Source organism: Etheostoma spectabile, chromosome 16, assembly GCF_008692095.1.
Source record: "Etheostoma spectabile isolate EspeVRDwgs_2016 chromosome 16, UIUC_Espe_1.0, whole genome shotgun sequence".
Taxonomy (NCBI): domain Eukaryota; kingdom Metazoa; phylum Chordata; class Actinopteri; order Perciformes; family Percidae; genus Etheostoma; species Etheostoma spectabile.
This window is the reverse complement of record NC_045748.1, coordinates 2350355-2359903: the sequence shown is the minus strand read 5'-3', so window position 1 is coordinate 2359903 and position 9549 is coordinate 2350355. Positions and strand designations below refer to the sequence as shown.

At 39.9% G+C, this 9549-nt stretch overlaps 1 long non-coding RNA gene across 1 annotated transcript in view; it reads right to left on the bottom strand.

Annotated features, from left to right (window-relative positions):
• Nucleotides 1–9265, bottom strand: part of LOC116704206 (uncharacterized) — a 20303-nt gene extending 11038 nt beyond the window's left edge. The window contains exons 1-2 of the long non-coding RNA XR_004335620.1: nucleotides 9255–9265; nucleotides 3566–3579 (exon numbers count right to left, since the gene is read on the bottom strand). This is a non-coding gene — a long non-coding RNA (uncharacterized LOC116704206). The remainder of the gene's footprint in view (nucleotides 1–3565; nucleotides 3580–9254) is intronic.
• Between the last annotated feature and the right edge of the window lie 284 nt (nucleotides 9266–9549).

Genomic DNA, 9549 nt, shown 5'->3' with positions numbered 1-9549 from the left:
AGAAATCCTTTCCATAATGTTGTCAGACATGTAGAATATGGCAGTGGCAAAACGAGCACTTTTGTGAAGGTAAATACAAGCTGCACAAGTGCCCTATTAACTTACATTGTAGCTTGTTTTGCCACTGCCGACTGCAGTGATCTTGCTTAATTCTGAACCAGTGTGTTCATTAGGGCGATATGGGTGACGAGCTGCCAAACGGGAAAAGGAAGGGATATTTTTTCTAACTAATTCTATCACAGCAACAGTCATTATCAGTGTTCCAATCTAGACGTCTGATCTGTCACTATAGATGTCCAATCAGGCTAAAGTTGTGCTTTAAATGGCTCCACCCCTTTTTGGGCTATTTCAGTCAGGTTGAAAATCAAAATGTAAAATCAATTTTTTTCCCACATATCAGAGCTTTCAATACAATCTCTATGGGTTCCGGGAGGGGAGGCACTTACACGCTTCCGTCATACGAAACGTAACCATGAACGTAACTAAGAGAGGGTAGCAGCGTCAAATCATTTCAAGTACTACTGTCAAGATGGCAAGCGTTTAGTGCAACACGATTGTCTCTCTGAAGAAAGTTCCTTTTAGTTGCGAACAAATGACAACGAAACCATTAGGACCTCCCAGACCAAATTTAACGCCAATTTACGCCATCTTTCAGAAAAGATAAAGAAACGTGAGCTGTCAAAGACCCACACGGATAGCTGTTTGAGATTGTCTGCTTTGGGGAGAGTGAACATTTAACTGGGAGTTAGGGGGAGCTGACTCAATAAGAACAGCAGCGCGGTTATTATGGTCTAACCAGGTTTCAGTTCAAAACATTAAATCTAGATTGTGATTAATAATAAAATCATTGATTAAAAATGATCTTGGAATCAACCTCAATCTCAATTGGCAGTGTGCTTTTGGAGAGACTTAACGGCCTTTTTGCAGACAACGAGAAATTTAAACTCATTGCGCGAGCTTACGATGGAGCTTGTGATGAGGAGAGAGAGAGAGCTGGTGTGCAGCAACAGGTTTTTGCTATTGCTATGTACATCAGCTGAATTTGATCATGCATCAAGCTACTTCTCGCATCAAAAAAGTGAATATTTTCTTTTCCAATCCGAGAGGGATTGAGCGGGAACTTTTTTTTTTCTGGTCACACAAATGCACCCGCAATCGTGACCAGACTGTTGCAAGAAGACTGCCCAGAGCTTCATCCACATGATGGAACTTCATTGTGAGCCGAAGAACGAGTTGTGAACACTATCTAGAAGAACCGAGACAACCTCATACAATGTTTTGAAGCCATCAGGACGGGTTCATTGAGTTCATTTGACCAGCCCACCGCGAGAGAGGCATCTGGCTGCGTGAGGATGCTACATGATAAAGATTTAATTTGTTTTCCTGTGGATTTGTCACAAAATCATGCCCTACGTCGATATTCTGTATCAGAAGCTCCAGAAGGACATCAACCCTTTCTTTATAAAACGGGCCCTTGACACAAGCACAAGCTTCACAAGCAGTGTGCAGGTAAGGTAATATTAAACAAATGAATTTGATCGTTCTCAAAGCAGAGCTTTGTTATTTGAAAATGTATGTGTGAAAGAAGACTGCATTTGTGTTAGAAATTACATTATTCTCATTATATACGGCCTGTGGTGTAATCTAGCTTACTTTATATACAGGGTGTACTGTACAGTGGTGCTCATGAGTGTATGAACCCATGCTATAGTGAACTTAAAAATAAATAAAAAAAATAAATAAAAATCATCTTTTGGATATTGATCTTAATGCCTTATTTAAAACGATAGGAAAATCCAACCTTTAAGGACACCAATTTTCTTTTATTCCTCTTTTTAGTCAACTTCAGCATGGGCTCATAAACTTAAAAGCACCACTGTATACTGTGTTAAACATAACACTTTATGCATCCCTGCCCATTTCATGTGGAACTGAAATATTTATACATGAATAAATTGCATATACCTGCACATCAAATATAGACTACAGTACTGTACGTAGCCTAACAAACACATTGGTCCGTTTGCCTTCGGGGACTCCTCTAAACAGCAGGTGCAAGAAGCAACAGGATCCAAAAGCCCCAGAAAGGCTTTGAGAGAAGAGGGGAAGCAGAGGCTGACTGAGGAGGTCTGCGACACCATCCTCGATCACACCAAAGCAAGGTTCTCTTTCACTGGCCACCTTGTGAGTGCTACCTTACTGCAAGCAGATATATTTGAAAGGTACTGCCATTTATTTCCTGATGAGGCTCTGAATGCCGGTGTGAGCGCATACTCCATGCTGAACAAGGCAAAGCTCAAGACAGAACTCTCTCTGATCTATGAGAAGCCTGAATTCAAGGGCTGCTGTGGTGCACTGTCACCGTACCAGGTTCTCATGAGCTACAACCTCTAAGGAGACATAACTACTCCCATGACAACAGCTGAAGCTGAGAGATCCTTCTCAGCTTTGATGCGAGTTAAGACATTCCTGCGAAATTCCACGGGCCGGGAACGTCTGAATGCACTGGCCATGCTTTCCATGGAAAGGGAACTAGTCCTCAACATGCCTGATTTCAATGAGAAGGTCATTGACTGCTTTGCTGCATTGAAAGGGAAAAGAGCACAGTTTCAGTACAAGTGATGTAGTCTCTAGCTCACACACACACACTAAGTTCACAGGTGATGCTGTTTTAAAAAAATAAAAATTGTTAACTTTTTTCATTCATTCAAATACAGTAAAAATGTACATTTTTACAAATCTCTGCAATTGGCCAGAATATTGTTATTCATGTTTACAAAGCCATACAAATAGCCAGAGATGGGAAAAGTACTCACTTTCCGTACTTAAGTAGAAGTACAGATACTTGTGTTAAAAAATACTCTGGTAAAAGTGGAAGTACTGATTAAACTTCTTTACTCAACTAAAAGTACTTCAGTGGACATGGAGAACAAGGTCTTTATATAGCAATGGCTACATTTTAAATGGCTGTCTGCCAATAGGCCTAAAACATAACATATATGATTATTATGACAGAAACTGGGACTCCAGGTTACTTTAAATATGCAAGAACTATAGACCAGTAACAGGCTTAAGTGAACTGACAACATGAGTTATACGTCAGTTAAAGTCACCACAAAAATAAATAGTAAAGTAAAAATATCTGAAAAATCTACTTGAGTACAGTAACGAAGTATTTGTACTTCGTTACTTCCCATCTCTGCAGATAGCTGTGGTCACCTTTTGTAAAAAATATTTTCAAACACCGTTTTCAGGCAAAATGTCTATCACTGCTCATGTTCATTTTCACAAATCTATACAAGAGGTCAGAAGAACCAATAACTTGCATCAATGTTTTCAGTAGCCTCTATTAAAAGCTCCGGCTCGCTTGTTGGGATTTATGCTCTGGTTCAAATAATTCCAGTTCATCCATGAGGCCTTTTTGAAGTAAGTAACTCATGTGTATTTCAGAATTCTTCAGTTAAACCTTTTTGGAACAACATTACTTTGCTTTTATTAAGTAGCACTTTGGTGATATCCTACACTCCAGAAAATGTAGTTCTAAAGATCTTGACAAAGTGTCTACTTGTTATTGCCATGCTGTTACTATTTATTGTTTAAGCGTGCACTTCCCTTTACTCTAAGAGATTATTAGGCTGCACTACCTTTGAAATGTTGTAAATATGTGAAAAGCTCTGATCCTGCAATCTGAACAAATACCAAGATGCTGTATTCTCAGCTGATATTTAGTTTATGGAAATGCATATTGTTAATGCAGCGTTGAGGAATGTGAAAGAACACCCTTGATTATTTTTACTGTGATAACTTATTTGGCTTTTGTAAGACAATACATTTGAGATCAGTCAAATGCTTCTGGTATTGACTTATATGGTGCCCCCATCTTTATGTTGTTGCTGGACATATCTTTTAAAAAATGTGTCTGTTTAGCTATTTTACATCAAACAACATTGGATTAATGTAAATAACGTATAAGTGGAATAATTAATTGTGGAGTCATGTCATTTTTTCTTAAGAAGGCTGAATGCTAATTTCTTACAAAACTTTCCACCTGTAACTTATGCAGCTGGAGGGGAAATATGTCTGTTTCTTAATGTAGCCATTGAATCAGTCACCTTAATCAGCTTGTTCCCCTCAGTCCCTTAGACACAAAAACATAGGAAAATAGAGTTGACAAAAACAGTAGGTACCCTTTAAGCTAGTAACCCTATGTATAGCAGCAGGCAAATGGTTTCAGAACACAAAGCCCCCACTGTACACCTTCTGCTTATTGTCCAGTTAACTGGTGAGGAAAACAAGGAGAAAAACAAGTTGGTGGAGACCAAAACCGAGGTAAAAAAGACAATCTTCGACTTACATTTATCAGGGGCCTAGCAAAAGCATTCAAAAAGAATGATAATGATGTTGCATCTCTGCCTGAATACCTAAAGGCAGGTAATCAGTTGCTTACGCGTTGGTGGTAGCTACCTATCTCTCAGCTTGTGTGATGCTTTCCACCGTCTGATTAAAAATTAAATTGACGAGGAAAGTTTTCTCGTGGCAAACTCAGCAGTAAAGCTACAGTTGTCAGAGGCAAAACAATATTAAACTGTAGTTTCCCAACAAGTCTGTTGTAAAATATTAATAATGAGGGATACTTGTGGCCGCATACCACAAGACCTGACATTTATGCCACTCCATTATATATTACTGTAAGAGCCACTGTGTTAGTCATACTAGCATTTATGTTAACATTGTATCTTCATATGTTTAAGGGATAGTTTGGATCTAGTGGGAGTTGTATTAAGTCAAAGTATTACCTAAGTACAGTAAATGGGGTCGGCACATCCCATTTGAAAAAAACAGACCAGAGTACCGACATGTTTCTCCAAACTGGGGACGTGGCGACGGCCATCTACTAGATATAATACACTGACTATGGATGAGAACATCATACAACCACACTACAAAATATGCAAACTGTTCCTTTAACACAAAGCTTTAATAGTGGAATATTTGGAAGACAACTTTGGGAAAAATGCAGTCCTCACAAATTAGTGGAGTACGAGCTTTTAATTATTGAAAAACAGTAGTCATAGCAGAAACTATAGGCTGTAGGTTATAATTATATCATGTTAATAAGTTAAAAGAACATCAGGTGAAGGGCTGTCTCCCTCTCGCTCTCTCCGGGTAAACAAGAAAACAAAAATAAATATAAATGACATTTATAATGAAATATTCTATAATTGATGGCCATTATCAAAGGCAAACTTAATGTAAAAAGACAGGGTTGGCAGGCTGTGCTGCAGCAGCAACGCTGTCTGTGTGGACACAGCCGTCACGCACACATAGAAATAGCTAGTATGGCCCAGGCGTTCATTCAGGTTAGATTCAGGCTCCTAATGCATAATGCAGTGCTGTCCTTTTATAAACAACTATTTAAGTAGTGGAGAGACTCATAGACATTTTATTTTTTTGTAACTTGAGTTTCACAAGCACAAATACAAAAGCAGTCTTCAGGAAATAGAACAGCACCTGCAGGCCTATTTCCTAAGGTCAGGGTTTTGCCTGCCATTATACGGCGTATGCCTACCATACACTAGAAGAAAGTCTGACACCATCTCACATCTAACGTTAAAGGCTGTGATAATATGCAAAGACTGGAGGTCTTGCAGGGTCACAAATTGCAAAAATACAACTAGATTTTAAAAAATAAAATAAAATGTTAACCAAGCTAGCAACTGTAGCTACTGCTAGCTGTTAACTGAAGGGAAAGTTTGCCAATTTTCTGTTCTGCCATACATGCAGATGAATGGCGGCAGTACCCGGAGGTCCGCATTTATCCGCCGGTAAACCTCCCGCTGGATGACACGCTTCAGAGTGGTTAAAAATCAGCAGCTTTCCCTCTTTAGCGGTTAGCTTAGCACGGCGCTATAGCAACGATAAACAACACTGGTTCTAGCTTATGACGTTATTTGCCCCTTAGCAGTATATAAACCCTGGGAAAACCCTGGACTTAAATGTTGTTGTTTTTTAATATTGATGGAAAAATGATGACCTTTATTACAAATCGTACAGTCTGCTTTAACCTTTCATAACAGTATGGCAGCAGTACTCACTCTCAGGACAATTTTGATTGGGGAGTCTGGCACAAGGTAAAACTAATTGCCATCCCTTAAATACAGAAAGCGCTACTCCTTTCAAGGCAGAGGTACAGACTCCCCAGGGCCAGGGTGCAATAGATTCAAACATTACTTTTTACTGTGTGCAATAAAAGCACTTACTTTGCACCCTTTACCAAATAAACAGCCCCAGTCTAATTGTTGAATTGTTTCTTACTCGTTCTTAGTTTGTGGTTTCCTATTGTCTTTATTGGTATGATGAGTTTCTCTTTCTAAATTGTATTCATGTTTATTATCCGACTGAATAAATTTTCTAATCTGTTGACGGATGAGTCTATTTTAGTGTTGGTGCTTTTGCCATGCTGCCAAGCCAAATTCCCTATGATTGAAATGAACTAAGGTTGTGCCAGTTTTTTTACTTAAAATGATCCATCACAGCCACATTTCTGCCAACTTTTCTTTTTCTTCTGTGTGCCGGTGTACACAGCGCATGTGTTTGTGTGCACGTCTATGTACTGTATGTGTGTATGTGAATATGTGTATGTCGGTGCATGTGCATGTGTTAGGGGTTGCATGCTTTGCATTCTTTACCTGTGTTTTATCCCCCTTTAATATCAACCCTTGTATTGATTTTCTTAAGAGGCTTGATTTGTGTAGCTTACTCTTTCTAGCATTTTGCAACTTGTCCAATTCATCAGCAAATGCTTTTGCAGTGAGCTTAGCTAACGTTTTTCAGTTTGTGCTTTAACGCACTACTCACACTACTGGGTTTACCAGCGGTAACTTTACGCACAACAGTCCCGGTAAATGTGTCCGACGGTGAATCATGCATCTCCGTGATAGTCAGTTAATCAAATATTCGGTGCAAAGTCTATCATTCGTTCTTATTATTAATACATTTGATTTATGCTTAGTTATGTGTGCACGTGAATATAATTGCCATTAAGTGTAGCGTGAATCTTACCTCCTACTACATTGGGCCCCGGGCGATAATCCAGTGATCAGATGCTGGACAGGCTGTAATGTTGGCACTAGCACGTAGCTCTTGCATGTCTTTACACAAACAGCTGACTGCAAACGTCCTTTAGAGTAGCAGAAATCCAATGCTGTCCTCATCCTTAGGTCCAATAGTTCCTTATGTCCCCAACGTTCCGTGGCTTTCAAATTAGGTTTCAAATAAGCTGGGTTTTTGACAAATTTTGAGTGACGGTGCTGCAGGTCTACGTTGTTAGTGACAAAACCATATATAGATATATGTATATATATTTTTTTTTATTAGTTCATATATTACTTTAGCCCCTTTCTGTTCTTGATTGTGCATATGTAAACATGATTGTGTATTTAAGTTTGAGTGAATATATATATACACTCACCGGCCACTTTATTAGGTACCCCATGCTAGTACGGTTGGACCCCTTTGCCTTCAGAACTGCCTCAATTCTTCGTGGCATAGATTCAACAAGGTGCTGGATTCATTCCTCAGGGGTTTGGTCCATATTGACTGATGGCATCACACAGTTGCCGCAGATTTGTCGGCTGCACATCCATGATGCGAATCTCCCGTTCACCACATCCCAAAGATGCTCTATTGGATTGAGATCTGGTGACTGTGGAGGCCATTTGAGTACAGCCAACTCATTGTCGTTCAAGAAACCAGTTGTGATGATTCAGCTTTATGACATGGCGCATTCTCTGCTGAAAGTAGCCATCAGAAGTTGGGTACATTTGGTCATAAAGGGATGGACATGGTCGCAACAATACTCAGGTAGGCTGTGGCGTTGCAACGATTCTCAATTGGTACCAAGGGGCCCAAAGAGTGCCAAGAAATATTCCCACACCATGACACCACCACCACCAGCCTGAACCGTTGATACAAGGCAGGATGGATCCATGCTTTCATGTTGTAGACGCCAAATTCTGACCCTACCATCCGACTGTCGCAGCAGAAATCGAGACTCATCAGACCAGGCAACGTTTTTCCAATCTTCTATTGTCCAATTTCGATGAGCTTGTGCAAATTGTAGTCTCAGTTTCCTGTTCTTAGCTGAAAGGAGTGGCACCCGATGTGGTCTTCTGCTGCTGTAGCCCATCTGCCTCAAAGTTCGACGATGTGCGTTCAGAGATGCTCTTCTGCCCACTTGGTTGTAACGGGTGGTTATTTGAGTCACTGTTGCCCTTCTATCAGCTGAACCAGTCTGGCCATCTCTCCTGACCTCTGGCATCAACAAGGCATTTCCGCCACAGAACTGCCGCTCACTGGATGTTTTTCTTTTCGGACCATTCTCTGTAAACCCTAGAGATGGTTGTGCGTGAAAAACCAGTAGATTAGCAGTTTCTGAAATACTCAGACAGCCCTTGCACCAACAATCATGCCACGTTCAAAGTCATCAAATCCCCTTTCTTCCCATACGATGCGGTTTGAAATGCAGGAGATTCTCTTGACCATGTCTACATGCCTAAATGCACTGAGTTGCCGCCATGGATTGGCTGCTTAGAAATTAAGTGTTAACGAGCCGTTGAACAGGTGTACCTAATAAAGTGGCCGGTGAGTGTATATAGTATATATATATATATATATATATATACACACACACACACACACACACACACACACAGTTGTGTGAAGTGTTAATAGTTTGTTTTCATCAATTAATAAAATGCAGTGAATAATTAGAATAAGAATCTAACTCAAATCAATATCTGTTGTGACCACCCTTCAAGACTGCATCAATTCTTCTAGGTACACTTGCACACAGTTGTTGAACGAACTTGGCTCGTAGGTTGTTCCAAACATCTTGGAGAACTACTTGGAGTTTCTATGTTTCCGTGCATAGTTGAGTCTCTTGGTCTTGTTTCTATGTTGGAGGTATGGTTCAATGGCTGCAACTCTTCCATGAAGACTTCTCCAGACAGTAGAAGGGTGTACCGGGGTCCCACTGGTTTCTGCCAGCTCTGAGCTGATGTCACTGCTGGACATCTTACAATTTTGAAGGGAAATACCCTTGATGTGTTTTTCATCTGCTGCCCTACGATCCTCAACGTCACCCAACTTTTTGCAAGTGGACCTATAAGAATTGATGCTGATTTGAAGGCAAAGGGTAGTAACACCAAATATTGACATTACTTAGATTTTTCTTTAGCTGGCTTACTTTACACTTTGTAAATGTAAAAAAATAAACAATCATTTATATTTTTGAAAGCATTCTTAGTTTACAGCATTTTTTCACACCTGTATAAGACTTTTGCACAGTACTGTATATATGCACACAATGATAGCAACATCTGTGCCGTTACCTGCTTTATTGTCTATGTATGCACTTTGTTCTGTTTGAGAGAAGGATACCAACATTTAAAGGGTTTAAAACCTGTCAAGATTTTTTAAATATCTACAGGGCTGACGATATGTATGCAGAGAAGGTCTTGGCCTGTATATCCGTTGGCTACGCTGTAA